The following is a 12,185-nucleotide window of genomic DNA, read 5'->3' on the forward strand; positions in this document are numbered from 1 at the left end:
CATGTTAATCTAACATTAAGTCATTGAATTACATCGTATGATGGGATTAAGTCAACTGTAAAATTCAATTTTTTTGGTGTGTAGTTAAAAATTCCTCATTTTTGTCAAACGTATATTAATTATAATATCTCCTTCAATTTGCTTGTACACTCTCAGAACTAATCATCGTAAATTTACGCCAGCTGAGCCAGACAAATGACGTACTTTTACGTTTGATGATTCATGCATTCTGGAAAATTTTGTGATTTTACATGTTAAAAAATGCACAATTATGTGATTTGAAAATTACATGGTTTGAAATCAAATAAAATAAAAAATAAAAGATCGATAGCAACAGCGCGACTTGAACCGAGAAACATTCGATCACAACGCTCGCCAGTTAATCGACTGAGCCACAAAGCACATATCTACCAATGAATAATTGTGACTTGGTAGCCGAGTGCAAATGACACTCAGAGACTGCAGCAAAGTCATTTCTCACTGTCGTAGAAATAAAAAGGAAAATTATTTGTAACAGTTTTTTTTTCATTTTTATTGAATTTATTGAAGCGCTCTTGTCGGGAATGATTTTCTCGGGAACTTCATGTCCACTCAATGCGCTGAGATTGCAGTTCACTCTTCACTCAATAATTATTTTCCCCTATGGAAACATAAATCTTCCATCGATAACAGAAATAATCCTATCATCCGCAAGGGGAACGCTCTTTAGTGTGTGCATTCCTGAATTTAGCCCATCAGCGTCATCGGCAATGGCTCGAGTGAGGCCTCGCATGGTCTGCGAAAGTGCGAATGAGCATAGCAAAGCAAACCCCGCTGCTTATTGCTGGTGGCGTTTTACCGCAGTGAATGCAAGCGTTTCGTTGGAGGCGTTTTAATTAACGCTGAGCTTAATTAGAAGCTTTCAACGGTTACAGGAAACTGGCGAAGCTAGTGACGCGAATAAAACTGCGGTTCTGTCGGGCAAATAGGATTATATTTCCAGCCTCTATTATTTTTCGTTTAATGGAAATATTTCTGATTGATGCATGCTATTGTTTTAAACCGATCAATAAACCCTCCCCTGTCGACAATCGCTAAGGGAATGATTAATTACCAATGGAGTACCGAGTTTAACATTCGAAGAACGAGAGATCCGTTTTGGGAATTGAGAAGATTTCGGAAATAATGAATTGAATTTTTAATGCTTACATTATCCCATTGAGTTTTCTTCTGACAATGATTTTCTAAACAGTAGGAACATTTTTGTCTCTCTTTCGATGAATATTTCGTTATCCGATTCCAACACTGAAGCTGTAACTTTTTACAGCAACTCAAAGAGAAAATGTAGCAGGAAAGAATCTTCTGGAGGTAGGGAGTTCCAACGGAGCTGTGCCGATCTCATCGCAACCATCCAGAGAGAAATAAGAAAATACTTTATGCTTTTTTATGGTTTTGATTCAATCTCAGACAGTGACTGATATCCGTTGTATGTGTATGATTTTATTTTAGTAAAGCAGAAAATCATTTGCCTATAAGTTTTCTTGCTTCATGAGCATTGAGTTTTAAACCGTATTGTTTTTGTTGAGAGCGAGCTTTCAGATGACCCAATACCAAATTGCATGACAATCTATCCACTAGTGTTTGAATGACAGCTGATCGTAACAGTTCGGCTTAAAAGTTCGTATCGTTTAATAGAAACACACATTTTTTTGCCAAAATTCGTTTTTATTATTCAACATAATTGCCATCAGAGGCGATACAGCGATTATAGCGATCTTCCAACTTTTCGATACCCTTTCTTTAGTACGATTTGTCCTTTGCCTCAAAATAGGCCTCAGTTTCAGCGATAACCTCTTCATTGCTTCTAATTTTTTTACCAGCGAGCATTCTCTTGAGGTCTGAGAACAGGAAAAAGTCACTGGGGGCCAAATCTGGAGAATACGGTGGATGAGGGAGCAATTCGAAGCCCAATTCGTTCAATTTCAGCATGGTTTTCATCGACTTGTGACACGGTGCATTGTCTTGATGAAACAAAACTTTTTCTTATTCAAATGAGGCCATTTTTTTAAAATTTCGTCCTTCAAACGCTCTAATAACGCTTTATAATAGTCACTGTTGATGGTTGTTCCCTTTTCAAGGTAGTCGATGAAAATTATACCATGCGAATCCCAAAATACAGACGCCATAACCTTACCGGCCGATTGTTGAGTCTTTCCACGCTTTGGGTTCGGTTCATCGCGTGCAGTCCACTCAGCTGACTGTCGATTGGACTCCGGAGTGAAGTGATGGAGCCATGTTTCGTCCATTGTTATATATCGACGAGAAAAATCGGTTTTATTTCGATATAACAGCTCCAAACACTGCTCAGAATCATCAATTCGTTGTTGTTTTTGATCGATTGTGAGCTCACGCGGCACCCATTTTGCACAAAGCTTTCTCATATCCAAATATTTGTGAATAATATGTCCAACACGTTCCTTTGATATCTTTAGGGTGTCAGCTATCTCGATCAACTTCACTTTACGGTCATTGAAAATCATTTTGTGGATTTTTTTCACGTTTTCATCGGTAACAGTCTCTTTTTCACGTCCACTGCGTTCATCGTCTTCGGTGCTCATATGACCAGTACGAAATTTTGCAAACCACTTACGAATTGTTGCTTCACCCGGTGCAGAGTCTGGGTAACACTCATCAAGCCATTTTTTGGTATCGGCGGCACTTTTTTCATCAAAAAGTAGTGTTTCATCAACACACGAAATTCCTTTTTTTTCATTTTTTTTTCACAATAACAAAAGTAGCTTCACTCAAAATGCAATATCTCACAAACTAATAATCAGACAGCTGTCAAATTTATACACGTATCTTTTGAAGGTTGGTACTACCTGTAAATGGTATGAATTTAATTCTAGTAGCGCCCTCTCATAGAAACGATACGAACTTTTCAGCCGATCTGTTATCAGACGAGTTCTAGTTTTTATCAGCTATGAAAAAGATGGACCAGCCAATCATGCATAAAAGCAATGGTGAAATTGAATGATTTGCGGTACGGATTGGTCCACCATCCCCCGTATTCTCCAAACCTGGTCCCCAGCTACTATAATCTATTTCCAAACCTGAAAAGGTTTTACCAGGGGAACGTAATTTTCGTCGAATGCTGAGGTCATTGCGCAAACAGAAGCCTATTTTGAAGGCCTTGATAAATCTTTTTGTTTTTTTTAAAGGGCATCAAAATGGGGGAGGGCCGATGGGTCAAGTGAAGAATAAAAAGTTATTCAGTGATTGCTACATCTACTAACAATAGATCGAAATTTACAGTGACCGCTACGGTAGATTATAAACAGGTAGCTTTCGTATAACTGCTGTTACAGAGGGGCAAAATAGGGTTGGACGGACTCGCAAGCAGAGTCACTTACGCACATTCCATGGAGTTAAGAATTCCTTTTAGACTGTAACATCCGGTCATAAAACAACGAGTTTCGTTATACCAGTTTGATTCCGCCGGATGAACTCTGATTTGTTAGAAGGGTGTGTCTAATTCAAGGGAAAACATAAAATTTCTTCCTGTGACTCAAGTTGATAATTCACTCCTTTGCAAAGCAAAGTCTTGGCATTACATGCCTTTTGTGAAATTTGGCCTTTCTGTTTCAACAGACTTCGCAGCCGATTCTTAGCGTACAGAATCATTGCATGGCTAGTACTACGATCCTACTCACACTATGTATCCTTCCAGGTCGTGACTCGAACATACGTCAACTGGCTTGTAAGACCAGCGCCATATGCATTGAACCACCAACCCGGGTGTATGCACTCCTTTGCTCAGCCATTGAATGTCATCCGGATCCGACTTTCGCCTCCGGAACTACAGGGAAAAGTGCGTTTGAAATCTCAAACCGTCATTTAAAGCAGCGATGCAGAATGTGGAAATATTATCTTCACTTCAGCGTTACCCCGATTCCCAGTTCCCGGTTCCGGATTGTACCAGAGACAGTGGTCACTAACTTATTTAGTCACTTTTTTATTTGCTATTTATTGATTTACTTACTTACTTACTTTGTTACTCTTACTCTTACTCTTACTCTTACTCTTACTCTTACTCTTACTCTTACTCTTACTCTTACTCTTATTCTTATTCTTACTCTTACTCTTACTCTTACTCTTACTCTTACTCTTACTCTTACTCTTACTCTTACTCTTACTCTTACTCTTACTCTTACTCTTACTCTTACTCTTACTCTTACTCTTACTCTTACTCTTACTCTTACTCTTACTCTTACTCTTACTCTTACTCTTACTCTTACTCTTACTCTTACTCTTACTCTTACTCTTACTCTTACTCTTACTCTTACTCTTACTCTTACTCTTACTCTTACTCTTACTTTTACTCTTACTCTTACTCTTACTTTTACTCTTACTCTTACTCTTACTAACTTACTTACTTAATTACTTACATTAATTGCTTACTTACTCAATTACTTACTTACTTACTTACTTACTTACTTACTTACTTACATCGCTGATTCAGACCCGAAAGTTGGACCTCGATGTAATTTGAACATAAATTTGTAGAAATCAATTCGGCCATCTGTTCGACAAATAATCAAGGAATTTTGCAAACTAAATATCAGGTGTACAACTTTGCTTCCGCCGTTTTTTTCCAAAATTTAAAGCTTTATTGCGAAAAAGTGTTAACAGATGTATCATTCAAAATATTGTCCGTCACTAGCGATAACTTTCTCCCATCTTTCCGGAAATTTTCGGATCCCGGCTCGAAAAAAGGAGTCCTCTTTTGACGCTATCCATGAAGCAATCCATTTTTCCAACTCTTCGAAGGATTGAGCCCGAGCATTGTCGTGTTGGAGGATGACTTTGCCATGTCGCTCTTGATACTGTGGCCGCTTTTCTTTTAGCGCGCGACTAAGGCGCATCAGTTGCGTTCGGTAGCGATCTCCTGTGATGGTTTCACCCGGTTTTAAGAGCTCGTAGTAAATAGTTATTCATCTTACTTACTTACTTATATACTTACTTACTTACTTAATTACTTACTTGCTTACTTACTTACTTACTTACTTACTTACTCACTCTCTTACTTACTTGCTTACTTACTTACTTGCGCTAAAATGCTTCCAAATCATTTTCAATGGGTTCGTATTGATCAGATGATAAAATCTTTCAAAGTTTAGCCAGTAAACGACAAGCGTCACAAATCTCATACATATTCTCGTACATTCAGCTGACGTTTTGTTTGCTTTTCCCGAAACGTGTTTGCTTGAGCAGCATGTTTTTTGCTGAAGAACGTTTAGCACATGACATTTTCTGAGCTCGTTGAAACATCCGTTTCATCACCGAGTGAGATGCAGCTCCCGAGTCAGTCACGTAAATCGAGTATCATTACTTACTGATGCTACAAACACTTGCTACGGCAATAACCCAACACCCAAAGCTTGTCGAAGATCTCGAAGACGTGCAATCGATTGAGACCGGATCCGGTAACCCATCATGACCAACAGTCCTTGTCAATCATTGTGCTGTGCTCTTCGGAAAAGTTGATACGGCACTCCGGGGAAAGGCTCTCTTTCATCCCCAACATTGTTGCTCGTCATTACCTGCTCAAGCTTCGAATCAAGAAGTTATTTTCGTTCCCGTTGCCGACCTAATGGAACGTGCAAAATTGTGCAATACTCGATGTGGGTATAGGTTTTTTGATGATGATACCTAGAAATCGATCCTTTTTTGCTGGTGACACATTACGTATTGTAGTTTCGAAAGCAGAGGAGGGGTTTATTTGTCCTAGCAATCATATGTCATTTAAACTTTACACTCAATTGCGCTTCTATAAAACATGTTTTATTAAACGATTTGTACAACATCATACTAAACTGACAAACACGCTTCACATCACAGTAAGGATATTCACATTTTTTCACAGTCTTTTGCATATGCAAATAATGGTCGATGAATTTCCCCTCTCGGGGAAAATCGCTCGTAAATCGTGTGTGACGCGTAGCTGCGAGCGTCACGATCTGTTCAAATGTTACGATGATATATTCAGAGTTTGCACATAAATTTAAAGAAGCTACAGGAAATTTCGTCTGTTGTCAATCTATCTTGTCTGAACGATGGCCCAAGCACAAGCAAAGACTAGAAACCTTACTCTGTTACTGTGTTCACAAACTCACAGACGGGTGTCCAGTGGTGGAAATTTGTTATGACATGAAAATTATTCCGCAATTATTTTACATACATTTTGCAATGGTCGAACAATTTTACCATTACTATTACGATTCCTTCTGAAGTGCAAGAAGTACCAGTACAACAGCTAAGTCGTATAAATATCCCTACGACCATCTGTTAGTTGCAAGAAATAACTGTGTTTATCCCACTCCCTTCGATGTTAGAAACACTTTCTAAACCTAATCCTGACTAATATTCATTATTATTGACTGATTGAAATGAATTGAGGTGTATTTCTAACTATTAAAAATAAAATAGGAAATAATAAATTCATTTTATTCTGTGATAGATACTCTAGCTGTTGAGGCTGGTTTACTATACAATTGAAAGAGATATTTGTAATTTCAAGGGGTCGATTGACTATGGATAAACAGAGTTTCGGTTGAAAGAGAAATTAACAGAGAACTGAATTCGGTCCATTCGACACGTCAGCAGTGTAGGCCACATACGGTTTCAATTGAATGCAAGAAACTTTTACTGGACTGCTTACTAAATCTACCACCCACGATCGCCCTATGTGGACCATATCTAAATTAAACAAAAAGTATCAGTTGTAATCAAAAAGTACCGTTCTTGTCTAAATCAGGTCATTTTTGCTACGACTCACTTCTCCTGTTAGAAATACTTGCTACACCTCCTTCCCTCTGAAAGTTCTCCTATGACAATCTCTGTTCCGTTCCGTCGGAGTTATGTCACTACAAACATACACACAAACATCCTTCGTATTATATAATATTAAACCGTATTTAAATATTAAATTGTTCTGAACATACCTGTAATCGTTATCGTGACTATCTAACTAGACGGTCGTAGTAAACGGTCAACGAATAATCAATTACTCGCTCGGATATATCTTACAAATGTTTAATTTTAAATCAAGAAAAGAATGCAAATTCTCTATAATAGCGGTGATTTGAAAAATGATCACATCAGGGATGCCAAGTTCTATTTTTATTTTTATTACTCTACGTATCATCTTCGATTTGTTTGACTCGTGCATTAATATATGCATAGCAGTTCAACTAGAGCTTATTGAGGTGGGGCTACCACGTTTGGCATAAGGCGGTTGGCATAATACCGTTTGGCATAACGACATTTGGCATAATGGTTATTTGGCATAATGGTCATTTGGCATAACAGTCATTTGGCATAACAGATGAACATGCTGCGTAATAGAAATTGTTCTAATTTACTGCAATTTTGCAAGGTCTAATGCGGCTACGCCTCATTGTTTTTAATGACCTGCTGTCCGACCTCGCTACCGCTCGTTCGGACTTAACTAAGGGATAGCTCCTAGCTTTGGGTAATCCGGGCAAACGCCCGCAACTAGACAGAGGTGATTTCTGCGGGGGGGCAGCTTCCGACGACGGGTCGCCGGCGCACTCGCGGCCTTCGGCCGTCTCGACCTGAATCATCTATGACGAACAGAATATTGTGCTAGCACTAAGTGAGTTGCTTGTATAAAATGATAGTGTGCTATTTACTACAGAATTTTAAATATAAAAAAAATATGTAATAATGCTATTTCACCTAATATTATCGAACTATTTGGACCGAATATAAAATTCACATATTTCGTTCGAGTTTTCTTTGCACAACATAACTCGATCGAAACGCTAACGAAAATTTACAAATGCAATTATTATTATGACAAATGGCATTATGCCAAATGACCATTATGCCAAAAGACCATTATGCCAAATAACCGTTATGCCAAATAACCATTATGCCAAATAGCGTTATGCCAAACGGTATTATGCCAAATGACCTTATGCCAAACGGGCCGCCCCCTATTGAGGTATGCTGAAATTTAAAAACTATGAGGAGTGATTGGTAAAATCAGATCTGATTTGCAAGTGTGTCTGTCGAAATGATAAGATGGCAAATGTTAGATGAATTTGGAAATAAGGCAACTCTGGTAACCTATCAACCAACTGTCTTACACTGATAGAAATCGACACGTTAGACGGAAGTACTTTACACTTCATTTCGTCGCATATGACTCGACACTTAAATTAAATGCAATATAAATCTTTCCATCAATCGAACAGTAGATATACTACAAATGTATTACAACCCAACATTCAATTGACTTGTCACTTGCGATTTAGTTGTCATTTAAACTGCTGAAAATGCTTAGGCTTAATTATCATGTAGAATGCATGATGATGTTGTTTGCATAGCTTGAAAATGCAAATACATCTTATCAGTCATACAAATAAAAATATATCAATTCTTAGTGGATTTCACAAAAGGCTGCAGTTTATTTTCTTTTCCGATTGTTGAGAAGCGATCACGAACGTTTTCATTAATTTCCCACTAATAACTTATATAAAGATACTCACTGTCCCAGCCTCACTTTCACGAATAATGGGCCCGGGGGCAAGACTTATTTGGGTGCCCCAAACAGACGGAATGACCGCGTAACTTGGGAAATCAGTGTAAAAATAAACCGCGTAACTTCGGAAATCCGCGTAAAAAAAACCGCGTAACTTCGAAAATCCGCGTAAAAAAAACCGCGTAAAAAGAGACCCCAGTGTACTCGATATTGGACCACAGTTCTCCGATCGGTCATTCTCTCTTCCGGCATTCTTGCTACATGTCCAGCACACTGTAGTCTACCGTGTTTTATAAGGCTTCCGATGCTTGATTCTCTTCTTTAGCACTGAGTATTGAGCGCCGGGTTTTTCTCTCAAAGGCACTGAGTACTCGAATATCTGTTTTTTTCAACGATAGTGCCACAACGACTTGGATTGAGCAAGTTTTGTGCGTGTTAAAGACTGTGCCAGAAGGTATGGACGCAACCAAAAACCGCTGCCATTTCGCAATGGTTCAGAATCTGTCAATTTTTATGGCTGCGTTTTGTTGTTTACACTCTTCTCTAACCACTTGTGCAGTTGTTTATTCGTTTTCATAAGTTTGTTTCGAAATGCGTGGACTTTCAGCAGAACAACGTCGAAAAATTGTGTACAAATGGTGCACAGAACGCGGACTGTCACTAAGAAAGATAGCAAAAATGGAAGGAGTAAGTGAAAAGCCGTGTGAAATGCATTCAGGAAGTTCGGTGAGGATAACACCTTTGAGGATAAACCGAAAACGGGTCGAAGAAAAGGTCCTGCTAACCCTCAGTGGGATAAACGTATATCGAAGGCGTTCGAGCAAAAGAAGGAGGTTTCAGTTCGGGATGTGGCCAAAAAAGTGGGCACTTCGAAGTCAAATGTTCTTCGTGCTAAAGAACGATAGAATCTTCAAACCTATTAGAAGCAGAAACAACCAAGACGTAGTCCGAAACAAGAAGCATCGATCAGGCCGAGGGATCGAAAGCATTACAATACGATTCTTGCTGGAAATTTGAACTGCATAATTATGGACGACGAAACCTACGTGAAACTCGATTACAAATCACCATAGGGGATGGGATTTCCAAATTTGAAAAGTCAAGATTTAGTGTCATCTCAAAAAAAAAATTTTTTTTAATCGACGTTCTGGCACTTTTGAGATTTAAGTCCCAGAAAGTCGATTTTACGAAAAAAATTTTTTTTTCATATTTCGCAAATGCCAAGCGCTAGATTGGAAAAATGATGCCGAGTATGTGACAAGAATCACTGAAGCTTGCTTTTGTGAACTGGTCGAATCAATCCGATTTAATTGGTGTCAAAAATGAGCCATCATGCGACTATTTTCAAGAAAGAGAAAGGCATTATCACACCACTAAATGGATTAAGAGGGTTTTTTCAGTTAATACTAATCTTTAAACAACAGCTGTTAAAATTTCATGATAATTTGTGAATTATTATTGTACGAGTGACGCTACTTTTATTATCAAAAACAATTTAGTGTTTTGAATATTAACCGTTAACTGTTGTAAGTTTAAGCTTCAAAAGAACATGTTTACTTTATATTGCATAAGCATTTAACTATGAGAAAGCTCTGTTCAAAGTGGGTACCGCGTTTGCTCACTGTTGACCAAAAACGAGAACGTGTTGATCATTCTGAGCATTGTTTGACCATGGTTAAACGCAATAAACCGGAATATGTGACCGATATGTGACAATGGATGAAACATGGATTCATCACTTCACTCCGGAATCCGGAATGAATCTCATCCAAAGCACAACAATCGGTTGGAAAGCTTAAGGCCTCGGTATTTTGGGATGTACGTTGTGTAATATTTAACGACTATCTTGAGAAAGGAAAAACCACAACCTGTGAATATTATATAGCGTTATTGGAGCGTTTGAAAGCTGAAATTGAAAATTTGTTTCATCAAGACAATGCACCGTGTCACACGTCAATCAAAACAATGACAAAACTACATGAATTGAACTTCGAATTTCTCCCATATCCACCGTTTTTTCAGTGTATATTTTTACCTTTTTTTATATATATAAAAAATAGGTATAGAATTCGCTCAAACTTTCGAAAAATTTTCCGAGGCCCGGAGGGTCGAATGTCATATACCAATCGATTCAGTTCGACGAACTGAGCAAATGTCTGTGTGTGTGTGTGTGTGTGTGTGTGTGTGTGTGTGTGTGTGTGTGTGTGTGTGTGTGTGTGTGTGTGTGTGTGTGTGTGTGTGTGTGTGTGTGTGTGTGTATGTGTGTGTGTCTGTATGTGTGTTGTCAACAAAGAGGTCGAGATCTCAGAGATAGCTGGACCGATTTTGATCAAACTAGTCGCAAATGAAAGGTCTCCCCGTCACCCAGAACGCTATTGAATGGTTTTGAGATCGGATGTTTACTTTTTGAGTTATACGAAGTTTTATGTCAAAATTTTCAGTTTTTTGACAGTATCTGTCACAATTGACCTTGAAAACAGAATATGTTTTCAGACTTAGATTCCGCACGAAAATAGCTATCCATCAAGCCATAGATTGTTAAAATCCGTCCATTTTTAAGGCCATCGTCCAAGTACCATGCGCGCGGATGGTTTTAGGAAATTTTCGATGGAAATTTCGAAAAATTTGCCAAAACCAAAAACATACAGACCTTTGAAATACATTTATCTATCTACAGGGTGAAAATGGCTGGAAAATTCGGAGGATTTTCCGAGTCTTATCAAAAATAGCTCTGAAAAATTAGTGTTTTTGAGATCTTTCACAATTATCTGGAAAAATAAAGCTATGACATAAACTTTTTTTTTCAAATAAACTTTATTATGGATACACAGATTACATTCGGACACATTTTTGGAAAACCTTTTCACGCTTTTCATAGAAAATCCACGAATTTCAAAAATTTCCACGAAATCGGTTATATGAAATTCGTTGATTTTCCATGAAAAGCGTGAAAAGGTTTTCCAAAAATGTTTTCGAATGTGATCCTTGTTGCCAGCATGAGGTTTTTTTTGAAAAAAAAATTTCATTCCATCGAATTATTTTTTCAAATAATTGTGAAAACTTACAAAAAAAGCTCATTTTTTCAGCGCTATTTTTAATAAGACTCGTTAAATCCTCCGAATTTTCCAGTCATTTTCGCCCTGTAGATAGATAAAAGTATTTCAAAGGTCTGTATGTTTTTGGTTTTGTCAAATTTTTCGAAATTTCCATCGAAAATTTCCTAAAACCACCCGCGCGCATGGTACTTGGACGATGGCCTTAACGGAGATATCGAATTTTTTGTGTAAGCGACTTTTCCCCCGTATTCCAGCAGTAGAAGTTCTGAGCGCTGTATGGCAAAGAAAGGCTTGGGAGCAACGTAAAACACTATTTTTTATACTGTTACGTACAATAGTTTCTAAGTACCAAAAAGACTGTGAACAGCATTATTTTTCATGACATTTTGTCTCGGACCAATTTTAGCACGGTTCGTTTTTGGCAACATAATCGTTCGAATATGACATATTGGAAAGATGGCAGTACTTCCGAATTCTGAACAATTTCATAATTATATTGATTTAAACTGCTTACAGCAATAAATGCTGGAAGAACAAAACACCCATATACCATTTGAATCAGTTCGTCGAGATCAGCAAAT

General features: G+C 37.9%; 1 protein-coding gene across 5 annotated transcripts in view; it reads right to left on the reverse strand.

Annotated features, from left to right (window-relative positions):
- Window positions 1-12,185, reverse strand: part of LOC131439112 (RNA binding protein fox-1 homolog 2-like) — a 573,206-nt gene that overhangs the window by 492,517 nt on the left and 68,504 nt on the right. The window lies entirely within an intron of this gene.

Source organism: Malaya genurostris, chromosome 3 (assembly GCF_030247185.1).
Source record: "Malaya genurostris strain Urasoe2022 chromosome 3, Malgen_1.1, whole genome shotgun sequence".
Lineage (NCBI taxonomy): Eukaryota > Metazoa > Arthropoda > Insecta > Diptera > Culicidae > Malaya > Malaya genurostris.